The sequence below is a fragment of the Mastomys coucha genome, unplaced genomic scaffold (genome assembly GCF_008632895.1).
Source record: "Mastomys coucha isolate ucsf_1 unplaced genomic scaffold, UCSF_Mcou_1 pScaffold21, whole genome shotgun sequence".
Lineage (NCBI taxonomy): Eukaryota > Metazoa > Chordata > Mammalia > Rodentia > Muridae > Mastomys > Mastomys coucha.
In genome coordinates, this window is record NW_022196904.1 from 28,096,898 (window position 1) to 28,121,204 (window position 24,307).

The 24,307-nt window shown below is 44.6% G+C and overlaps 1 long non-coding RNA gene across 1 annotated transcript in view; it reads left to right on the top strand.

The window, feature by feature from the left end:
• LOC116102048 overlaps positions 1-24,307 on the top strand; it is a 139,134-nt gene that overhangs the window by 43,920 nt on the left and 70,907 nt on the right. The window lies entirely within an intron of this gene.

A 24,307-nucleotide genomic window follows, 5' to 3' on the forward strand; every position in this document is an offset into this window, starting at 1 on the left:
CCGCCACAGGTTGCGAGTTCCTGTAGTCCTGGATTCCTGTGTGCGGTTAGGGCTTATTGTCTTCTGGGGATCTGGGAAGGAGGGCAGCTGTGTGAACATGGGAGAGATCCAAGTTAGCAAGTGGGCTCAGGCTCCACAGGCAACTTACCCACACAGGTTTCCAAGAGACCACAAACCTATAACAGTCTTCAAGGGGTCATGCTATCTACCCCGCTGTCCCCATATGAGGCTGGATGCTAGGATGCACACAGGCTGGAGAAAAGACATCTAGGTCCCAGAATGCATCTGTCCCTTCTTTGCCCCTTGCAGCCATAAGGTTTGGCTCGAGTGTATTCTCCACCACTCCTACCTCCTCCAGGGGCAGAGCACAGATCTTGCTCAGTCTTACTTCCTTTCCCCTGCCGGCCCAGTCCCTTATTTTCCTGGTAGCCAACTGCACCAAAGCCCACGGAGCTCCTGACAGGACTGTCTCTTTAAGAACTTATCTCCCATTTTCAGAAATTGACTGTGAAAATTCTAAGTGATGGTGCGACACGCTCACACTCACTTCCTGTAGTTAATCCTTCACGAGGGTCAGGCGCCCCTCTCTTCTCGGTGGCTCATTTGATTGTCACCTACCTTGCACAAAAAAACCTCCCAGCCCCGAGCACTGTCTGCTGGGTTGACAGGCAGGCAGAGTGCTGAACGCGGTGCAGGAATAACTGAATTAGAGAAAAGCTGCTGGCACTGTAATAAAGCGTTTAATGGACAGACAGCCTCTCTTGCCTTCCTTGGGGTAACACTAAATCCCTTTTTATTGTAGTTTGCACAGATGTTAGTGAGTTATCCATTTCTCTAATCATACTAGAAGTTGGCACATCCATCTTAAATAAGAAGACCGGCCCACTCGCTCTTACGGAGTCCCTTTTTCTAATAAACTTGTGTCACTTTCAGGTCACTTTTACCAATACAAATAAAATTCAAACAAATAAAAAGTATATTGTCTCATGATGAGATTTATATAATGATGTCCCTTAGCTCATTTTAAATTTACACAGGGAGTTACGCCCTGCAGAGTCCATATGAGGGCCTCGGTTTTCCAGGTTGAGGACACATAACTCTCAGAGTTTAGGACACTGCATCTCACAAGGTTGAAGTGGATCCTCTGGCACAGAACAGCCCTTGTTGTCATTCATATGTGAGCTGGGCTGTCTGGGGTCCTCTCTGAACCATCTCTGGGGAGGTCACAGGGTCACAGGTGACAGACACAGAGCTGTGATTTTTTTTATATTTATTGCCAGGGTAGGGGAGGTGAGATCTCTTTTTTTTTTTCCAAGCCGGTGCTATACTTTTGTCACAACGTATGGACCACCCAAAGATCCTTCTGGAAAAGAAAATTTTGCATTTGTCCATGTGTTTGTGAGAAGGAGAACAGGGGTGGGGATGGGGTGTGGCATGTGTCAAAAAGAATCCTACCCACCAAGGTGCTCCCAACAGCAACTTCTGTGGAACTAGAAAGGTCACCTGAAGTTCAGGCTAGGATAAATAATTGCTGTGGTAAGGGTCTTTTTTTTTTTTTTTTTGCTTTCTATGGAGCTGATGGGTTCGCAGCGGTAGCTGAATCTTGATAGATTGGCAGTTGCTGAAAGGAAACGCTTAGCGGTGACCGGGGCAGGGCTGCACTTCAGCTCTGGGGGCAAAGGGTGGGAAGCTGAGGTCCCAGGGCTGGGTGGACCACAGAGGCCAGATGACAAAGCTGCCTCTGTCTCTGCACAGGATGATTGTAAAATGCAGGCCAGCGTGGCCTCCTGGATGGGCTCCACAGGGTGGACTCTCCGATGCCACTGAGGCCCCATGGCTGCTGTCTCACATTTGTGCAGCATAATGACTGCTCTCTGGGGTCTCCCTCTACCAGGGAGAAAGGCTGTCTCTGTTGTGTTTCCTGGTCCAACTGGCCACTTCATTAATCAAAGGAAAGAGCCCTGTGTTAACTGTTTGATGCCCTGTTGCAAAGAGGGAAAGCAGATTAGCAATCCATTGGGCAGAGGAGACAGAGCTTGGGGGCAATGAGAGCTGCACTCACATTGTGATAGTGCTAGTACAATGACCTACATCACACAGGACTCTAAGATCTCCAGATTCACTTGGTGCATGTGTTCATCACTGTGAATCTATGTTCCAGTGTGGCTTGGTGAAGGTCCATGTGAAAGGGGTGGGAAAACTCCCTTTTCTCCATTTTCTTTTCTTTCTTTCTTTTTTTTTTTGAGGGGAGGGGGAGTTTCCAGACAGGGTTTCTCTGTGTAGTCCTGGCTGTCCTGGAACTCACTCTGTAGACCAGGCTGGCCTTGAACTCAGAAATTCACCTGCCTCTGCCTCCCAAGTTCTGGGATTAAAGGTGTGCACCACGACCACCCGGCTCCCCCATTTTCTTTTTATTGGTTAACAATTTCATACATTTCTATGATATATTTTAGTCATTTTCACTCCCATTCCTCTCCCTCACCCCCGCCCCATGCTTCTGGACTATTCTTCTGGAGTCCCCTTCCCACTTCTACATCTTGTGAATATGTGTGTTCATGTATATTTATGTGTGTGTGGGAGACTGTGCAGGTGTATGTGTGTGCATCCATGTATGTGTGCATGCTTGTGTGTGAGTGTGCATGTGTGTGCCATGCCTGTGTATGTACACACATGTGCATATGCATATGTGTGGGCATGGGTGTATGTACATTTGTGTATGCATGAGTATGTGTGTGCTGTTAAAAATTGGAATTCCAGACATTTCACAATGAAGTTCTCTCTTATCTGTCTCTAAGACTACCAGTTCAATGCCATCTCTATGCTGTAGGCATAGTCCTATGTTCTTAGCAATATGACCTCCATCTGCTAATGGCTTACTGATTTGCCACTCATTTACATATTATTCATCTACCTACCTACCCATTCAAGTACCACCACCCCAAATCCTCTCAGGCACCCCCTTGCCTGCCCATCCATTCTCACACCATTCACCTGATCATCTATTCAGGTTCTCATTCATCTGCCAAATCCACTGAGGGTCCACTGATCCATCCACTTATTCAAATATGCCGCACCCATCCATGAACCATCTTCCCACTCATCCCCTTTCATTCATGCCCCACTTGTTCACCCCTCCAGTCAATCATCCTCCTGTTTACTCAGGTTGTACTCCCTCAAGCAGACCCCAATGGACCTCTGGACTCCTTCATTTTCACTGAAGTCCTGTCCTTTCAACAAGGTCTCCGAGCTCCCACTTGAGTCTATTGTTCTGGGATTGAGAGTTTACAGTCTTCAGACTTGGTGTCTGTTCCAGTTGTCAGGTGTGTTAGGAGCCCCTGTTCCTGTATTTAGACGCTACAGCTACTATGAGGTTCAGTGGTGCACATGAGAGATAGAATGGGGTCCAGGGCCTCCTGGTGGGTTCTGAGGCGATGGAAATGATAATATAGTTGCTAGGTAGCAAAGGTCACTGGTTCTTTGATGATACTTCAATCTCCTGACCTGTGTACCCTTTGACCTCCCCACTTTGGGTTAATTTTGAAAACCTTAGTGTATGTTGAGCGTTGAGTTAGCACTCAGCAAACAATTGGTTTAGGAACAATAAAGGCACAGCAACTATATCAGGAGCATGAATATAATGTAACCCAGGTGTGCAGGCTCCTCGGTCCCTTAGTGGCTTCTGCTTGAATATATTGTGGGCAATGTTGTCCATGAGAGCCCCACACCCATGCCCATAGGGGCAATACCAGATGGACTTGGGCATATTTAAAATAAATAAGATGACATATGCTTAGAGGTGTACATGTGGAGGGCTACCTTGTGGGAATTGGAAGGGTAATGGGAGGTGGATACAATCATATTTTGATATATACGTACATGGAATTATCAAAGAACAGAAAGAATTTTAAGACTGTTCTTTTCAATGGCATTGGTGTACTTGCATGTATGCATGTGTATAGACACATGGGCCCATGTGTGGAGATGAGGGTTAGTCTATATCAGAAACATATACATAGATACACACCCTTCTAAGGATTTATAAACACTTTGGGGTTTGCCTTTTAAAGGGTTTTAAATTGTGTGTGTGTGTGTGTGTGTATGTGAGTTTATGTGTACCATACATGTGCAGATGCCAAAGAAGGCCAGAAGAGGCTGTCAGATCTCCTAGAGATGGATGGAATTGTTCAGCCACCTGATGTGGGTGCTGGAGATGGAACTCAGGCCATCTGCAGGAGTAATAAGTGCTCTGAGCTGCTGAGACATCTCTCCAGACCATTTTAACATTTTGTTATTGGTTAATTCACTTTGAAGTGCTAGTTATAAAAGTCAGGAGACACACCCTTAACTCCTCACTGGGGGATTCTAGGCAGGGGCTCTACCACTGAGCCACACCCCCAGCCCCTCACTGGGGGATTCTAGGCAAACACTTGATCAAAGTTCCATTGATCAAAGCCATTTATCCTTTTGTTTTCAAGGCGGGAAAGGTCTGACTATACTATTATGTTATTAGAATAACCAGCAGGTCACTGTGTAGCCGGGCTGGTCTTGAATATTCCATCCCATGCCTCGGCTTCCTGAGCAATGAGATGACAAACGCAACTACCTCACACCTAGCTATACATTCTTACCTAGTTATACATTCTTTAAGAAGAAAATAGAGGGGGACCCTGAAGGCTTCCATTGCATCTCCACTACACAGGCTGATAGCATATAGAGCTTTACTCACCATATAAATGGCTTTGAGGATGACAGGATCTTAGGAGTCACATTTGATTAAAAGCAGGATCACCCTTGAGCCCGCAGGCATGACAGTCCTTCAGGCCTACCTAGGGCTCATGCTGTGCCAAGCTCTGGGCCCCTGTGTTAATTGCTTTCACCTTTATAAAAAGTCCGAGAAAGGGCCTGTTCTTATTTACATCTCATGAGAAAGACTGCTGAAGAACAGAGAGGGTTAGAAGTTTGTTTATTTGAGTCAATTGTGAGATACAAAATAAAAATCTTTGGTGAACACCCAGGGCTATGAATACTGTTTATAATATGGTTTATGATGTTTCAGATGGAATGAAGCTAAGCTGCTATTGGTGATTCTGTTGTTGTTTGTCGCTGTTTATCTAGGAGAGGTTGTTTGTTTTTGAGGCTGGGTCTTGGTCTTATGGTTTTACTGCTGTGAACAGACACCATGATCAAGGCTACTCTTATAAGGACAACATTTAATTGGGGCTGGCTTACAGGTTCAGAGGTTCAGTCCAGTATCATCAAGATGGGAGCATGGCAGCATCCAGGCAGGCATGGTGCAGGAGGAGCTGAGAGTTTTGCCACTTCATCTGAAGGCTGCTAGGAGAAGACTGACTTCCAGACAGCTAGTAAGTCTTAAAGCCACACCCTCAGTGACACACCTACTCCAACAAGGCCACACCTCCTAATAGTGCCACTCCCTGGGCCAAGCAGATACAAACCATCACAAAGACTCTCAGTCTCATTTAAGTTTTCTAATCGGACAGCTCCCTACTGAGGGACTGACTGCTTGGTCTGGAAGTTCAGCTCCGCACTGTGCCTCACCAGCACTTCCATGGCTATGGTGGGGTGCTGACTCACCTACCCTAGTCACACACCAGCTAGGTAGCAGTTCAGTAAAAGCTGTCATGGCCTAGAACTGGATATGTAGGCCAAACTGGCCTGGAACTCACAGAGATCCACCTGAGTTCTGGAATTAAAAGTGTGTGCTACAATGCCTAATTTAGTTAGGGCTATCAATACAAGTCAGAGTCAGTATCCAGGGGATTTGGTAACCCACTGAGATTATGGAGTCTCTTAGCCTTAAGGGAAAAAAGGGAGGGATAGACTTTTTTTCTCTGTGTCAAGATGCCAAGAGGGAAGGTCTATACAGACTCATGTTTATTGGCTTTGAAAAACTGTGAAGAGTGATTCTGTCCTGGAGCACACCCCAGCCCAACCCACCACCAGTACTCCTAGCACATTGATCTTGACATTAGTTGCACTTGGATCCATGTGATCCAAAAACCTGGTAGAATCTTATTTTATCTCATGGTTTTAGAGGGCTCCGACTATCCTCCAGAGCAGAGAGGAAGACAGGAAGCAGGGCAGGACATTGGCTTCCAAAGCCTTTTAACATACCTAGTTACCCATTTCCCCCAGCTAGACCCCACCACCTGAGGTCCATGCATTCAGACACATCTGAGGGACATTTCAAACTCAGATCTCGATACCCAGGAAGGCCTGTGAGGGCGTTCTGGCCTGCAAAGTGGTGTGATAATACGTGGGTGTGTTGTTTTAAGCCACCCTAGTTGGCAGTAATTTTAAGTAGCCAGAATAGAGAGCGAGAATACCAATATACTAAATATTATCATTTCACATACAATCAATATGGCAAATTATTAATGGTATCTACGGCATTTTCTTTTTTTAAGTGCATTAAGCCTTTGGAAATCCTGCATTTGTTTTCCACTGACAGTCTGTTTTATTTTGGCTTAGTCACATCTCAAGTGTTTAATGGCCACATGCGGCTGGGCTGGCGTTTGGATAGGGCCTCTCTGATGAGCCCCCAGCTGAGTGATGACCTTAGTGGTGGTGCAGGTTGAGCATCCCAAATGATACACTTGTAGACTCTGATCATTAGTATAGCTCACATATTTCGTCTGTCTTCCCTTTAGTCCACAGGGCTGTCACTGACAGGTGGTTTGATACATCAGGATAGCCACCATGGAAGGAAGAGGATGGGGAATTCAAAAATAGCATATGTTTTGTGGTAGTTCATGTCTTTAAGCCCAGCACTAGGGCGGTAGAGGCAAGCAGACTTCTGTGAGTTCAAGGCCAGTTAGGCCTATGGAGTGATTCTCTGTGTCAAATAACAAAACCAATGAAATAAAATAGTCCATACCTCAACTACCACAACCTTTGTCTCAGGGTCTTTACCAGCCCCAGGGAGAGTATATTTTTGGCATACTTGTTATTTTGAATCTGTACAATTGAAGGGGTGAAAAACTGCCACAAACACAGTGTATTTCTTACCAGCTGCCCCATCAGAAAATTGAGTTGGGTTGGTATCCTAGAGGACTCACTGCACCATCTCCCCATACTTTCCCCACAGAGACTCCTGTGTTTTGTTCACATAACTCCATAGCACACTTCCCTCCTGCCTGTAGTACTATTTTTACTACCTTGTTTTTAAAAAAAATGTGCACTTTTCCTATGACAATCTAGAGAGCCCATATTTTAGGGTCTTAAAGGTATATTTGGGCCATATACTTTCTATTACAACCCCTCAAGTCTTCCCTCCTGGAATAAAAGTCATCATAGATTTTACATGCATGAGTCCACAAATGCTTGCCATTAAAACTTTATTTACAAAATCAAGAGGATATGATCTTGTCTTCCAACCTCACTTTTTGGACTTCTTGTCTTTCTCTTTATGAGCTGCTACATAATACAGCAAGAACCTTTTTAAGCAATATTTTTGTTAACCATTTGAAATTTTTGTATTATTCCAAATTATAAAATTTTATATTGTATTTTGAGCATAACCCCCTGACTCCTCCATTAACTACTTTCTTCACACCCCTTCATTTCCCACCTAAGTTTGATATTTTGTCTGTCTCATTTCCCCATGGAATTCAGTTTGAGTTGCCCAGCTAATCTTGAGAGTGAGCTTGCCCTGGCATGTCACCCTATCAGGGACTCATATCCTTACAGAAAACTGACTCTTCCCTAGTCCTCCAAATGCCAACAGCTCCTCAGCTAGTAGTGTTCTTTCACATCCACCTTCCCTGCTCTGTACTGGAGCTTAGCAAAAACGTTTAATCCACCATTTCAGGGATATTAGATAGCATGAAGCCATTACCCTGAACTAAAAACTCCAGTGTTCACTTTTCTCATAGCAACCTTCATGTCTACCTCTACCAAAGTTTCTTGAAGTTCAATCCCTTTAAAAAGTTGCTGAGGATTGTGCATCCTTTCAGTTCAATATCTAGAGGTGGGTGGCTATTTTATATGGTCCTTCCAGTTGACCCTTTGCCCAAGACAGAAAAATGCCCATTATCCACTATTATACCCTTGGCCTTATATCATTCCCTAAGGGAACTCCTGAGCCCAGGGACACCTGGCAGCAGGAGGTGTTTGCGAACCACATGCTCACCATTGTATCCTCTCTCTGCTGGACCTCAGCTCCTTGCTTGATAGAGATCGATACTGCAGGCCATAGTTAAGGAGAGGGTCAGTCAGTCTGCTGTGTGTGTTAAACCATGACATGTAGAGACGGACTTGCAATTCTTAGTACCTTTAGTGGTTCAACATGCAAAACAGAATACACTTTATCTTTAAAGAAAAAGAGAGAGAGAGAGAAGAACCAGATCCACAAAGCACTTGGCTTTGACACTGATGACCCAGGAATGATTTTTGCAACCCAGAAAATCAATTTCTTGGCCTTATAACATCGCTTCAGAGGTGCGATCGCTAGAAAAGATGGCGCTCCCGTTGAGATCGCTGAACCCGTGCTGATGGATAAAGATCTTGGAGTCAAACCCTCTTCATATTGAATAGACATCTGAGAGTCTCCCACTATCCACTTAAGCTTGGTTCTAACCAGGCCTGGAGCAGGGGCATGAACAGATACCTGGGAATGTCTTGTTTGTTTACACAGAGGGCATACTGTAGGAGCCTCACACCTTTCAGGAAAATGCATTTGGTCATTAGACTTCTTGCTAAGTTCTGGAATTTTCCTCTCTCTGTGCCCCTCCCAGCCATTCAACCATTTAACACATTTATTGGAGACCTACTGAATTAGCTCCTTTTCTCACTGCTGTGACCAAATTCCTGGAAAGCAGCAACAGCTTAGGGAAGGAAAGGTTTGTTTTGGGTCAGGGTTTGAAGCCTGCCCATCATGGTGGAGAAGCCATTGAAGCAGGGACATGTGGTCCTTGGTCGCATTGCATTGTAGTAAGGAAAGGGACAAAGATAAACTACATGCTCAGCTCACTTTCTTTTTCTCCCATCAATTAATTTATTATTCACTTTATATCCCAACCTCAGCCTCCACCTCCTCCCCATGTCCCCTCCCACAGTTCCTCCTCCCATCCTCCTTCTCCTCTTTTGAGAGGGTGGAGGCCCCTTTTGAGTATCCCCCAACCCTGGCACAGCAAGTCTCTTCAGGGCTAGGCACATCCTCTCCCACTGAGGCCAGACAAGGCAGCCTGGCTAGGGAAACAGGATCCATAGACAGGCAACAGCTTTAGGGATAGCCCCTGCTCCACAATTGTTGGGTGGCCCATATCAGCTTGGTCTTCTTTTTAGATTTTAAGTCTGGGACTCTAGCTCATGTGCTGGGCTCACTTATATTCAAGATGGGCCTCCTCAGCTTTACCCCATCCAGTAGCATGTCTGCTAGGTGATTTCAAATCAAGTAAGATGGACGGGGGAGATTAACTGTCAGACTGATTGGGTGCCAGGTGCTCTGGGCACATATGATACATTCCTAATTATAACTGGCAAAAGTCCTGTCCTGAAGCACACATTCACATTCATATTCAAGGGAGCATAATAATATCAGGCAGAATTCATAACTGAAAAACGTCTGTCATTTATTTTTCAAAAAAACTTTTATTTGCCTTTATCTCATGCTAGATCTAATCCTGTGCCTAAAGGTTTTGCTCCTTTGGCTTCTTAGAGGGCATCTCTTTCTTCGGTAGGGGCTCCTCTTCTTGACCTAGGAAATCGTGTTTCCTTCTCAGCGACGATCATTTGGGGTGGGAGTAGGGCCCTGCATGGGTTGATTGAAACAGGGATTCTATGAACGTTGCAGTATTTCTTACGTTCTTTATTCACTTGGATATGCCGGGGTCTAGAGGTTCTAATACCCAAGCCCCGAAGTTCAGCACCACATTAAGCATCGTTAAGTATATGCAGCAAAAATGTGGCACTCTATTTGGGCCACTGACTCCGTGTCCAGCACTGCTGTTTAACAGAGGCACATTCTCCTGGCTTTGCTATTAACTTTACCAAAATGACACACTTGCTTTTTTGGAGTGACATGTTTTTGATTCTTTGTGGTTTTGTTTTGTTTTGTTTTGTTTTGTTTTGTTTTGTTTTGATATTTGTACCTGTCCTGGTATGCTTTCTTTTTTTTTATGTTTTTTTTTAAAGATTTATTTATTATTATAATTAAGTACACTGTAGCTGTCTTCGGACACACCAGAAGAGGGAGTCAGATCCTACTACAGATGGTTGTGAGCCACCATGTGGTTTCTGGGATTTGAGCTTGGGATCTTTGGTAGAGCAGTCAGTGCTCTTACCCACTGAGCCATCTTGCCAGCACCCCCCTTTTAAAAAAGATTTATTTATTTATTTTATGTATGTGAGTACACTATAGCTGTACAGATGTTTTTGAGCCTTCAGGTGTTTGTTGGGAATTGAATTTTTAGAACCTCTGCTCGCTGCAATGTGTCCCACTCTCTCTGATCAGCTCTGATTGCTCAGTCCCTGCTTGTTCCGGTCCAAAGATTTATGTATTAATATATATATTAATATATATGTATATATACAGTATATACAGTATACAGTATGTATACATATATGTATATATATACATCAGTTACAGTATATATACATATGTGTATATATATATATATATATATATATATATATATATATATATATATATATATAGTAGCTGGCTTCTGATGCCCCAGAAGAGGGCATCAGATCTCATTACAAGTGGTTGTGAGCCACCATGTGGTTGCTGGGATTTGAACTCAGGACCTTCGAAAGAGCAGTCAGTGGTTTTACCCACTGAGTCATCTCTCCAGACCCCTGGTATGCTTTCTAATGTTGTGGCTGATAGTATGATCAAAAACAACTTGGAGACAACATAACCAAAGTAACTTGGGAAGGAAAGGGCTTTTTGGCTTATACTTCTACAGCACTGTTTATCATTGAAGGAAGTCAGGACAGGAACTCAAACAGGGCAGGATCCTGGAGGCAGGAGCTGATGCAGAGACCATGGAGGGGTGCTACTTACTGTCTTGTTCCCCATAGTTTCCTTAGCCTGCTTTTTTATAGAACACAGGACCACCAGCCTCATTGATCACTAATAAAATGCCCTATAGCCGGATTTTATGAAGGCTTTTTCTCAATTGAAGTTCTCTCCTTTCTGTTAACTCTAGCTTGTGACACATTGACATAAAGCTATCCAGCATGGAGAGGAAAGATTTATTTGACTTACATTTCTGATCACAGTTGATAATTGAGGGAAATCAGTACAAACTGAAGGCTAGAACCAAGAGGCAGGAACTGAAGCAGAGACCACAAAGAAACACTGCTCACTGGCTTGCTGAACATGGCTTTCTCAGACTGCTTTCTGAAACAGCTAGGACCACTGGCCCAGTGTGGTATTGCCCACAGTGGTCTGGAAACACCCACATCAATCACTGATTAAGAAAGTGCCCCACAGGCTTACAGGCCAGTAGGGGAAGAGAAATTTTTCTTTTTTTTTTTTCTTTTTTTTTGGGGGGGGGGTTCGAGACAGGGTTTCTCTGTGTAGCCCTGGCTGTCCTAGAATCACTCTGTAGACCAGGCTGGCCTCGAACTCAGAAATCCTCCTGCCTCTGCCTCCCAGAGAAATTTTTCAAATGAAATACCTTCATGATCCAATGACTCCAACTTGAGTCAAGCTGGCAAAAAACTAACTAGCATAATACTCTTGAGGTCTTGGGCATTTTCATGGGTATTCTTAATAGGAACATAAAGATTTGACCTTCGTGTGTGTGTGTGTGTGTGTGTGTGTGTGTGTGATGTATTTATTTGAGACAGGAACTCATTGTATTCCTGGTTGACTGAGACCCACTGTGTTGACCAGAACTTACAGAGATCTGCCTCCTTTTGCCCTTTGAGTACTGAAATGAAAGGTGTGCACTACCATTCCAGGTTTGAACCTTTTGATTTGTGTGACTTTGTAGAGTCTTCTAGGTCAAAAGCCTAGGTAACCATTTTCATGGGTCACCTTAGGCCACCTAGAGGAAGAGGTTATCAGTTATCTTTTCTATGTTGCAGGAACTGAGGTTTCTACTCTGTGGTCCTATCTTCAACAGATTCACAGTGTAATATGTGTGGCTGATGGATGAAAGATGTGCAAAGTAATGTGATGCTAGACCTCACTCAGTGTGCACCCTAACTGTACATTATGTGGGTACCCACTCATGACGACGTGAACAGGACTGTGATGGGTTCTGTCCCGGAGAGTTGGAGGAAGCCCCTTGAGTTCTAAGCCATTGGGATGTAGTGATGGATATTCATGTGTGTGTGTGTGTGTGTGTGTGTGTGTGTGTGTGTGTGTGTATGTGTGTATGGTGTGTGTGTGTGTGTGCCCATCTGTCCACATGAATGCAGTGACCATGGAGGCCAGACACTGGTATAGGATTACCTGGAACTGGAGTTACAGGAAGTTGGGAGTCACTTGAGTTGACAATGTGCAAACAGTATACTTATATAAACTTATATGGTATGTCCTGGGCTATGTGATATATATGTATAATATAAATATATATTAATTATATTATATTATTATGGTATAGCATAGTATATACATGTATTATATTATATTATACAATAAAACAACATATAAATGTCTATCATATACAAAATATATAATAATTATAACATGTAATAATGCACAAATTATATTATGTAAATACATTTACATTTATGTGACACAATTCATTGCTCCTAGGGCCATAGTGGGGTAAAAAGGATAAGATTAAATCAAACCAATAAAAGATATAGTCAAGAGATATGGAAACCTTGATACATAGGCAGCTGCTGTCAGCATAGTGGTTTCTACTATTCGTTGTTATGTTTCCTTGGTGGTGGTGAGATTGAGCCTGGCACTTTGTATGTTCTAGGCAAGTGCTCTACCACTGAGCCACTTATGAAAAACAATCAAGGCACACTCTCTTATGTCACAAGTACCACCAACCTTTGTGACACAGACTGTAGTAAATAGTAAACAGATAAACTCCAATGGCAGGATTGTTATAACTCTGACCCAAGAGTTGCTGATCTAGAAAAACGAGCCAATGAGAAAATTCACTGTGAAATGAATCAGCACAAGCTGAGAAGCTGCTGTATCTGAGTTGACTTGTATGACCAATATCCACAGCTTCGATAGCTTGAGGATTCTATCGGTGTGTGATGATAACAGAGAATTTCTGAAGTCTGAATACTAGTGTTGTGTTGATCTGAGCATAGATTTCACTTCTTTGATTGCATGGGATGAGGAGATGTTCTATTTGAGCAAAGAGGGATGGTTAACCTTGATCACGAGTTTGATTGGTTTTGAAGACATCTATTGTATTAATAAAGCTCTTTAGGGAGTGTTGGCGGTGACATTTCTAGAGACAGTGATTTCACATGGCCCCTGACCTAACCAAGAAATGAATGAATGTCTTAATGAATTCACAATATAATGTCAGTCTTGGGAAGTGGTTAAAGTTGGGGAAGGGGAGCATGTTCCCGAAGGAAGTAGGTCACTGTGGGTGTGTATCCCTAGAGATCTGGTCCTTTCCTATGTTCTCTTCTTAGGTTCTTATCTGCCATGAGGTGGACAGTTTCTCTTTCCACATGTCCCCATTTGTTAGGATATTCTACCCGGAAACAACTGAGCTGGTCATGGTGAATAGAACCTTTGAAACCATGAGCTAAAATAAATCTTTCCTCCCTAAAGTTGTGTTTCTTAGGTATTCTATTACAGTGACAAGGAACATGACTAATACCTCAAGGGCAGTAAGACATGGGTCTGGTGATAGATTCTCAGATGCTTCTATTTTAGCTTCCCCAGAGCTTCTGTTCTGTCAGTCAACAGAGGGAGTATCTACAACGACAAGTTTGCCAAGCCAAGTGAGGGGTGGACATGGCTTGGGTACTGGGACATGGCTAGATGCTACATTTTTGTGTGCCTGGCAAACCAGGAAGAGTAACCATAGTACTGCTGCTTTCCCAACTTCCTTTTGAAGGAAACAGTCGTGGCCATTTTCAAGATAGCTACTATCAATCTGATCATCCTTGGGAAGGGGGAGGGGATCTGGTTAGGTTAGAATAAGATTGTTGAAGGCCACCTGAAGACTCTGAATTCAAGACCATGTCCTCCCAAGTTTAGTATGGAGCTATCCCTTCCTTTCCCACTTACCATGGAGGTACTTCCTCACTCTACAGGCCATCCTCATCTCTGCACAATCTTGTCAGCAAACACAAAAGCAGGCCTTTAAGACAGGGTTATAAGAGTGTGGTGGTTTTGAATATGCTTGGCCCATGGAAAGGAGCACTATTAGGAGGTGTGACCTTCTTGGAATAGGTTTGGCCTCGTTGGAGGAAGTGTGTCACTGTGTAGGCAGGCTTTGATGGCTCTTAGGCCCAAGCTTTGCTCAATCCAGAAGAAACACCCCTCCTGGCTGCTTTTGGATCAAGACGTAGAACTCTCATCTCCTTCTCCTGAATCATGTCTGCCAGCAGGCTGCCATGCTTCCTGCTGTGATGAGAATGGCCTGAACTTCTGAACCTGTAAGCCAGCACCAATTAAATGTTTGCCCTTATAAGAGTTGCCTTGGTCATGGTGTCTCTTCACAACAATGGAAACCTTAACTAAGACAAAGGGACAAAAGCACTGGCCACGCCTCCTGTGCACACACAGGTTCACACATGTGCACACATGAGCACATTTCTGCCAGGGGAGTTGCCTTTCACCTCAATGGGGAGTCAGTCACTTTCCCTACATCTGAGTCTTCAGGAAATTAAAGGCAAGACATTCCATAGTGGGACCTTTTTCTTTCTTTCATTCCTTTTCCCTCTTGTTTTACAAGCAGAGTTCTCAGTCTGTAGAACTGTCTCCTGAGAAATTTACAGGGAGAATTGACTCTTTGTCTCTACAAAGCCATGAAGGAAAGAGTCTAAGTGATAATTGTATGCGCAGTTCAAAATATTTTAAACGAGCTTGCTCTGACAAAGAACTAAGTTATGAAGTTAACTTTTGTGTGTGTGTGAATAATTAAAGTATTGTCACCACTTTAAATTATCATCCATTGTTAACTTACATCATTAAATCTTACCTCTTTGCTAAAGAATAATGAAAAAATGCACTTAATTAGCAGTTATTGCAAGCTCCAGGCCATTGATAATGCCAGGCTCAGCCTGAATTTCACAAGTGTTTTGAGCTTCCTTCCCTGTTGTTGTGTGGGGGAAGTGAAGCCCCAGGTAGTGTGAGGGACTGGGTGGGTCCTCCTACATCAGGGTGAATCCCCCCTGGAAAATGTGTTCACTCTGAACCAGCCAATCACTTTAGGGTTTGGCTTCTATGCATAGGATAGGGAGGGATTCCAGCCAGAGCCTTTGTTCTTATGAAATATTCGTGGTCTTGGCCATATTGGAGAATAACAAGCCCCTCCCTCCACCATCCTGTGTTCAACCTTGAAGTTAGCCTTTTGGGGGCTGAGAAGTGGGAGACTGGCTCAGAAGAAAGGGTTTTGGGGTGACTCTCTCCAAGATTCCTGCAGAGGAAAAAGATGCCAGTTAATTTCCTCGTTGTTTCGATTAAAGGGGTGATGGATTTTTTTTTCCTGGATATTGTTAAAGAGGTTTGCCAGGCCTGTAAGGACCACGCAGCATTCTTCAGATGAAATAAGGCCAATCAGTAGAATAATGAGGAAAGTAATATCTCCCCAGAGAGGCTGATGGGGTTTTCATCAAATCAGCCAACCTTTTCCCGTCACTTACACCGCCATGCACTCCAGCCAGCCCTGTTCTCCTGCCTCCTCTCCTTCCTCTCTTTGTCAAACTACCCAGTGGTTATTACTGATGAGTGAATACTAAGGGACCCAGGAAATTTATATGCATTTGATACCTACTCTTTATGTTTATTTTTCTCAGAGTGCTTGGAATTGAACCTGGGACCTCATGCATGCTAGATGAGCACTCTGCCACTGAGCTATACTTCCACCCCTAAATATACTCCTACCCCTAGATGCACACCCATTCCTACGTACCTTTAAGACAAGTACCCTCTATCACTGAGTGACACTCTAATTCCAAATGTATTCACTCTTTCTATTATCTATCATCTGTATCTCTACCTACTATCTACCTATTATCTATTATCAATCTATCAATCTGTCTGTATGTTTATCTATCATCTATCTATCTATCTATCTATCTATCTATCTATCTATCTATCTATCTACCTATCTATCTATCTATCTCCCTATCTACCTATCATCACCTATCTCTCATCTATCCACCTATGTCTCAGACTGGCCTTGAACTGTCTACAGCCCATTCAGTTCTTGAACCCTCTTGCCCAGAGAGTTTTGCCTCAGCCTCATGAGTAACTAACATTTCAAGTCTATGCCACCAGACCTGGTGATAATACCCTTTATTGAAAGTAACTATTAACTCTTATTTCCTTGTAGTCTTTGACTCAACTGTCTCTTAGACCCTGGAAGAGTTTCAGAGGCAGGGGAATGAAGCTAGGCTTCAAAAGTCTGAGCTGTTTTCTGCTCAGTGACCTCTATGTCTTTAAGCTGACATGGAGAACAATATTCCCTTGACAAATTAATTCTGAGATTTAGTGGGGACAGAAGTCAGGGTCCATGTGTGGAGAGACGATATCAACATGCTTTCTCAAGGGGACTTCAGTAGTAAAAAATGTGCCTTCAGCCATCTATGTGATGCAGATGTGGAAGCCATGGTTCCTGGAAAGCAGACAGCGAAGTACTAGTATTAGGTCAGTGAGATGGCTCCATGGGTAAGGAGCTTGCCACCAAGCTTCTTGACGACTGGAGTTTGATCATCAGGATTCATGCAGCAGAAAGAAAGAATTGACTCCTGTGAATTGTCCTGATACACACACACACACACACAGTAAAACATAACAAAAGTTTAAAACAAATATCCCTCCCATCTGTATGGCCTAAGCATCCCAGCAGGGCCCAGTGGGAGAGAGGACTAAATGAGTTGGCTTCAAATATGTTAGAACACATCTGGTGTGTCTGCCCAATGGACTGTGAACCATCTTGTCTGATGGTATATTACAATGAAATCTCATGAAAGTCCCTTTCTCCATAGATGGTGGTTGTATGGGAAAGGAACACACATAAAGGGCAGGCACAAACTTGGATACCCACAGATACAGATGCAAGGCACTGGCTTAGCCACGGTGATTATTCCCTGAAGCATCAATTGCCCATCAGCAGTGATCAACACAAGGATTTCTGGGATGCTGTCAATAGACAAGCAAGGTATTATAGGTGCCCATATCTTCTAAGGCTATGAACATCACTCTGCCCACTCAGAGGCCCATGGAGCAAAGTAGGAGTCCTGTCCAGGGCCATGTAACTCCTTCATAGGGATGTGGAGAGGGCCACTAACACTAGAAAGGAATCATGTTTTGCTTGTGAAAGTTTTCCAAATTAACTGGGTTCCATTCACAGGAGTCCTCCCACCACGCTCAGCAAATGACTCAAAGCCTCCACGTGATTTCATCTGTGCAGACTCTAATCCACTTACTTAATGAAATACATAATTAACATATTATAATTGCAGTAAAGATGGTTTTGACAGAAATCATTTCCCGTATCTAATACCGTGGTAATTTAATCTGTTCCCCACTCCCTAACACGACCCTCTATGATTAAGTTTCATAAGAATTTTTTTGATTGATTGACTCATCTGACGGGCTGGGCTTTGCTAAAGCAGTGTCTGTCAGTTTCTGGAGCGGCATGTGAAGTCGTGGCAGATGGCTGCGGCGGGCTCTGTGCACGGTCTCCCTGTGTGGTCTCCTGTCTCTCGCTCTTTCTCTTCCCTTCCCCTGCCTCGAAAGGCCCTGGTAATCCACTCTCCACTGCCTGAGTGCCAGAACCGCATGTTGCTAGCTGCTGCTTCTGTGTTGTGGGGGCTGTTATTACAGGCAGGGAAGCTGGGATCTGCTTGGGTGGGCTGGTGGCAGGCATGAGATGTCTGTCTCCCTCCCACCTAACTGGATCTTCTGTCCATTCCCACTTCTGGCTTCTGGAAGAGTCGGTGAATCCACTGTCCTGTTCTCAGACGGACCCTGTGTGTTGGCTGAGGGAGATGGTGAAGCTTTCCCCAGCATGTCCCACTGATCTCTGTGGCTGGGCTCTGCTTAGGGGGCTCTGCAGAATCTACTGTCTGGTGAGGACTCAGCCCAATAAACCTCCCCTTTCTTGGTTTTCCCTCCATGCTGCACCCTCTTTCTTGTAGCACTGGGATGGGACTCAGAGCTTTGTACATGGGAGACTGGGTTCTATTATCTTGAGTCTGAGTTAAATCCAGACTATCTATCTATCTATCTATCTATCTATCTATCTATCTATCTATCTATCTATCTATCTATCTATCTATCTTCTATCTATCTATCATCTATCTATCTATCTATCTATCTATCTATCTATCTATCTATCTATCTATCTATCTATTGGAAACAAAGACTATGTACCTCAAGCTGGCTTCAAACTCATCAGGTAGCTCAGGTTCCCTTGAAATTGTGGTGCCTCACTGCAGGGTTCTGAGTACTAGGATGAGCATCATGTGCTATCATGCTGGTTCCCCAGTTCTCCATGAGAGGCCAATACACATTTTCCCAGCAAAAAGAGGAGACTCTACAGTAGGGTACTTCTGTGCTGATGGAAGGAGAGAGATTTTGAAAATATCAGCCATCCAGAGATGTGTTAAAGATTTGAATCCTATGGAGGTATGTATGGGAAAGAAAATGTCCAAAACATCTCTGAGGGCTGTGATTCGTCCCTTGTACACAGTTCAGTGAGCAATGGAGCACAATGTTCTGCAAAGTGAGTTAAGAAAGAGTTCAGGGTGAGTCAGGACTTGCCGTTTTCTGAGGCTCCCTCTAAGTTGCTGTCATGCGTTAAGCACCTCACCTAGTCTATTCTGAATACTTGTGTGTGGAAATTTTAATCCTCAGTTGTATTGGTGAATCCAATCCTAGGTGTGGCGTGTGAATTGGGGGTCGTTGATACTGGATACTATCTCCTCAACCAGGTAAGAAACAAAACAAAACCTTAACTCCAGTGGCTACTAGAATTTTTTTTTTTTATTGCTGTAGCCAGTATCCGAAGGAAGCAACTTAAAGCACTCACATTCAATGGCGAGGCAGAGGCTCGTCAGCAGAAAGGCATAGTAGAGCAAAGTTGCCTGCCTCACAGTAGCCAAGAAGCAGAGAGAGTATGCCAAGAAAGGTCCAGGGTAGGATAGGTGAAATCCTAGTGACCCACATCCTCTAAACAGGCCCCAACAGCCACAGTTTCTGGGTCTCCCATCAGTGTCATCAAACTGTGAGTTCACCCAAGCTTTAATCCGTGCATTGGGTCAATGACTCTCCAATCACATGCCCACCCCTATGATTAGATTCACCCAACTGAAGTGAGGATTAAATCACATGAGCTTTTTGGGACATTCCCCCAACAACTGAACTGTAACAGAAGGGTTAAGTGCCAACTTGAAAGTTACCCTGTGGATGATGGAAGCAGCTAGGTGGGTCTTGGGGGTGGTGGTGCTGACTGCGGTTGAGATGGGTCTGGAGAGTAGGTTGGCTTCCTAGTCAAGGAAGCCCAAGGCCATCTGCCAGTGACAGACAGACAGACGACAGTCACAGGGAAGCCTGGGAAGGTATAATACAAGGATGTACGTGCCTAAAAGGAGTGGGCTCTGCGCAGCACCCTGCCTGTCACCTCAACCAAACTCACCTAGTTTCTCCAACCTAATCACATTAAAACCTCTGTTCTAGCCCTCCTGATGTGCAGGCTTTTTTTTTTTTCTTCCTGAAATTGTTATTTTATGTTTCGAACGTTATATACTACATGTACATATTTATGAGATTCCTTATAGACTGGTTCTACATAGACTGCATTCCTGGAATGCAGGGTTGGCCCCAGCATGTGGGAGGCATGGGCACTCACTTTGAAGGGCTGAGGTAGCAGTGTCTTCTGCCCCTCTGCTCCACCCTTCCACTGAGCTGTCAGAGTTGCACAACCCCAAGTACCGTACCCAGGGGTGGAGGGCCTTGACCTAAATACAGAAGCCAGAGACACCTGCACTTTGAAAGCAAGCAGGGGGCTGCTTCCTGAAGACCTGTCCAATCACTGTGTGGTCACATCCAGCCTTTGGACACTCCTGATTCAATCACAGTGCGCTGGTCATATGTCCTCTTTGCAGGGGTTGAAGTACTTTGTCTTTTGTGGGCTGCTCCCTCCATTAAAAATTATTGAAAATTCTAGTTTACATTTGCTTAGGTTTGATGACACATATAATCTTTGACCTTAAATTAGCTTTCTCTTCTGGCTCTAATGGAAATGAAAGCACTTTCTGCTAAATGCTGGAAAGCACTACATACTGAAGGTGCTTTGTCTCCTAGAGACACTGGGTATCCAAGGGAAGATTCACTACAGCTGTGTCCCAGTGGTCCAGAGTATCACACCCCAGTGGAGGTTAAGGATGCAGATCTGAGACAGGGTAGGACACTCTAGCAATGTCCTGTGGTAAGATGCTAGGAGTGGTTGCCAGCACTATGGGTCATCCAAGTGTGACTGACCTCAAAGCTCTGAGTGAACCCTTTTATTAGACAGTGAACCAGTGCTAGGAAACTCAAACCATCTGCTATATATGCCCACTCAAAACTTGTGTTTCTTGGAGGTCAAGATCTGCGAAGGTCCCTAAGGAGACTCTTCTTCAATGAAAATGGTCCTCCCAAGTGCCCTGTGTGATACAGTCACCCAGCTCACATTCCTCACACACGATCCAGGCCAGGTGCCTCATCCAAGGGTAGCTCTGTCTCTCAAAATCAGTACATTGTGTCTTTATCTATTAGCATCCTGGTATAGCACAGACAGGCACAATAGCCAAGCTCTTATTTTCCCAAATTTTAACACAGGACTCACTTACAGTGTGGTTTCACATACAGGAAAAGCAGGCGAGTCTACCGAGTATTAGAAATTCTGCTCTAGTGCCACAGCCTCCTAAGTCCACAGGGTCATGGAGGAGGGTGTCCTCCTGAGATTGGGGCTGTCCCTGAGGAATCAGTGTAGAACAGGAGCAGCTTGGGCAGAGGTTGGGGGAAAGGGCAGAGGAAGGCAGTCTGCCATGCATGAAGCCCCAGGGCATGCATGCCTCTGAACCTCCAAGCCCAGCTGTATCCCTTGTGCAGTGGCTGCTGGGGTTCCTGTCTGCACACCGGGGGAGGGGCTGCTCACCCGTGAGTGGCAACTGTACATGAGCGCCACCGCGTCAGCTGCCAATATGTTATGAGGCCCTGGTAACAATCCGGAGTCTCCAGGGAGCTTTGCTGCAGTTCAAGTGCGCACCAGACAGAGAGAAAACAATTTCTGGTGCCAATAATGCAGCACAGATGAAAAATGTTTTAATATTTGAAGCTGCTTTATGGCAGAGGCGGTGACAGTGATGGACTCAATGTCAGCTTTTTTTCCTTAAATGTCATCTTTCGTCTATGAGTTTTCTCTGCTCCGGAGGCATGCAAGCCTAATGCTGGCTCGTTGCAACCATTGATCATTGATTTTGTTCTAAATGGAAAGCTTGCCAGAAGACTAGAAATTCTGGAATTTATTAGGATTTCTTTAAGAGGCACTTTAGCTCAACACTTCTCATTACTGTCTTTACAATGTTAGTTATTTTTCTTTTTATGTCGTATGATTTGTAAAGGGTTAGTACTCAGAGAACAATATACGATTAAACCATTGTGCATGCTGGAGCTGCCGGCTTTAGTGAAAAGGGTTCTCGGGGGGCTAAATACATATTTGACTAGCGATTGGCAACGTGGGGCTGTTTTACCAGTGAAATCTGTATTTTGAGATTTGCTGATGGGGTGCAAGCTAAATGGTGTTTCAATGGAGGTTTTGATTAAACAGGGTCACTTAGAAATTCATACCTCTTATTTCCATGCAGGCAGGGCTAAACATTTTTATATTTTGACACTGGGTGTGCAAACATCCTGGAGTGGGTACCACATACAGCAGTGGGATGGAGAAGAGATGTGTTTAGGGAATGTTCTGATTCTGGGTGGGCTTGGAGGGGTCTAACAGCTTGTTCCTGTATATATGCATTGGCAGGGACTTTACCTTCATGAACATCGAAGGAGAGTAGCTTAAGGTATGATTATGTGTTAACATTTAACCAACTCCTATGGCCACAGCTAAGTGATCACTCTTCGTTTGCCTGGAAAGCTCCTATTTGCATAAGACAGTTGGCTAAATGTTTTTCTTTTCTGACGTGCTTCTTTTGGCACAAGACTAGTTCAAACAGGTATGTTAGCTCTTGGCTGGGCTGTCTGACATCCTGGCTTTATTACAGAGCTGTGTGCCCAGGGAATGTGAATTATAGTTAGTATCAGCCTTGGCCTCCTAAACACATCACTCAGTCTAGTTGATTATGGAATTTTCTCTGGAGCTGAGGCTTCAGATTCCTCTCTCTCGAGTGAGGGGCCTGTTTGCACAGCGCCAGGAGCCTAATGCAGTTCCTGCAGGCAGACAAAGAGACACCCAGGAGAAAGTAAAGGGTCTAAGGAGGAGCGGAGGGAGGCAGAGAGGCAGAGGACCACCTCAGACTGCCATAGACTGCTTAGGAGGCTATCCTGAAACTGACACCACCCTGTAACAGTAGCAGGCAGATGAGAGAACCTTCTGGAAAATGGAATCCCTACCAATAAAGCTGTTCCAGAAGCTGTGCATTAGCATTTGGATGCAGAATGTTTTCTCATAGCCCGGGAGAGGCTGCTGTGTAGTTATAATCAGGAAAAGGCTGGCCTGATGCATCCACTGCACTCTGGGAGGCCTCATGTAGATACATCACATGCAAATGAGTTTCATGCAAATAAGGCATGGCAAGCCCAGTGTGTGAGATGAAAGGAAAAGCAACAACAATAACAACAACAACAACAACAACAATTTGCTCTTGACCTGCCACACATAACTAGGGAGAATGGACACTATTTTACCATATGCTAAGCCTCACCAATTATGACACCTCTTCCACCTATCTCTTCTGGGTGGAGGATACTCTTTTCAACTGTATCTCTGATTTTTTTTCTCTCTCCCCTCTAACTCACTGTCCACCTAGCTGCCAGAGTCCTCCATCTGAAATACAGTTCCTCATGGCTACTAATTTCACTGCTAATAAAAGGCAGCTGATTTCATGATGGCTCTTCAGGATCCACAGAACCTCATTTCTCTCCCTTCTCTCCTTACACGCAAGCACACTGGCCTCCGGGTAAGGGTTCCTTTCTCGGGGCCTTCGCACATGTGGCCCCCTTAGGAAGCAGTCTTCCCTGACGATGACAACTCAGGATCTGTTCAAATACCACCTCTGTGAGAGTCATTTTCCACAATCTTAGACCTCAGGTTGGAGCACACTGTGTCTTCCTCTGTGTTCCAGAACAGGTCTCCAGAAGGCAGCAGACACAGAGCTGGAGGAGGGCAGTTCTGTAGAGCGATCAGCATTGGGTAGGCGCTAGGATGCAGTCACTGGGCAGAGGAAGCAGAATAGCAGTGGAGGCAGGTCAAGTGTAAAGGTCCATCATTGTGGCCCCCAGGAAGACAAAGCATCTAAGCTTGTGTAGCTCACCTTGTTTAGCTCCCAGATCCCACACTGAGACTGCCCCGGAAAGGGTGACACCTCTGGAACTATAGCTCTCAGAAGCTTGGCAGAGCCTAAAGGGGACAGAGCTGGCAGCTATCAGCTGAGCACATTCCTGCATCCAAGCAGCAAAGGCTTCGCTAGCACAGGTGGTCTCCACTCCCATCTCCCCTCCTTTCCCCATTGCACTTGAGATTGCTTAGCAGTCCTGTTCATTTAATGACGTGATCTGGGTCTTTCTTCAAGAGAGCCACATCTGGGCTGTCCCTTGTTATATCCTGTGAGGTTTGAGGGCAAGAGTTCCTTAGTACAGGGTTATGGAACAAGGGAGTGCTTGCTAACCAACCGTATTAAGATCTCCTGAGCAATCCTTTAAAAGTCAACACTGCTATCAACATTTAAGATGAGAAAACCAAAATTCAGAGTGGCAGACTATTCAAAAGATGACAACTGAAGAGGCCAGAGAGCTGACCAGGGAGCTTCGCTGGTCCAGATTTTGGTGATATTACCACCACCACCACCACCACCATCACCAGCAGCAGCAGCACATGCATGTGGGCAGTAGCTTGAACTCAGACATCTGCACTTGCCAGGCACATCCTCCACCACTAAGCTTCCTCAGCTCTCTCTTCATCAA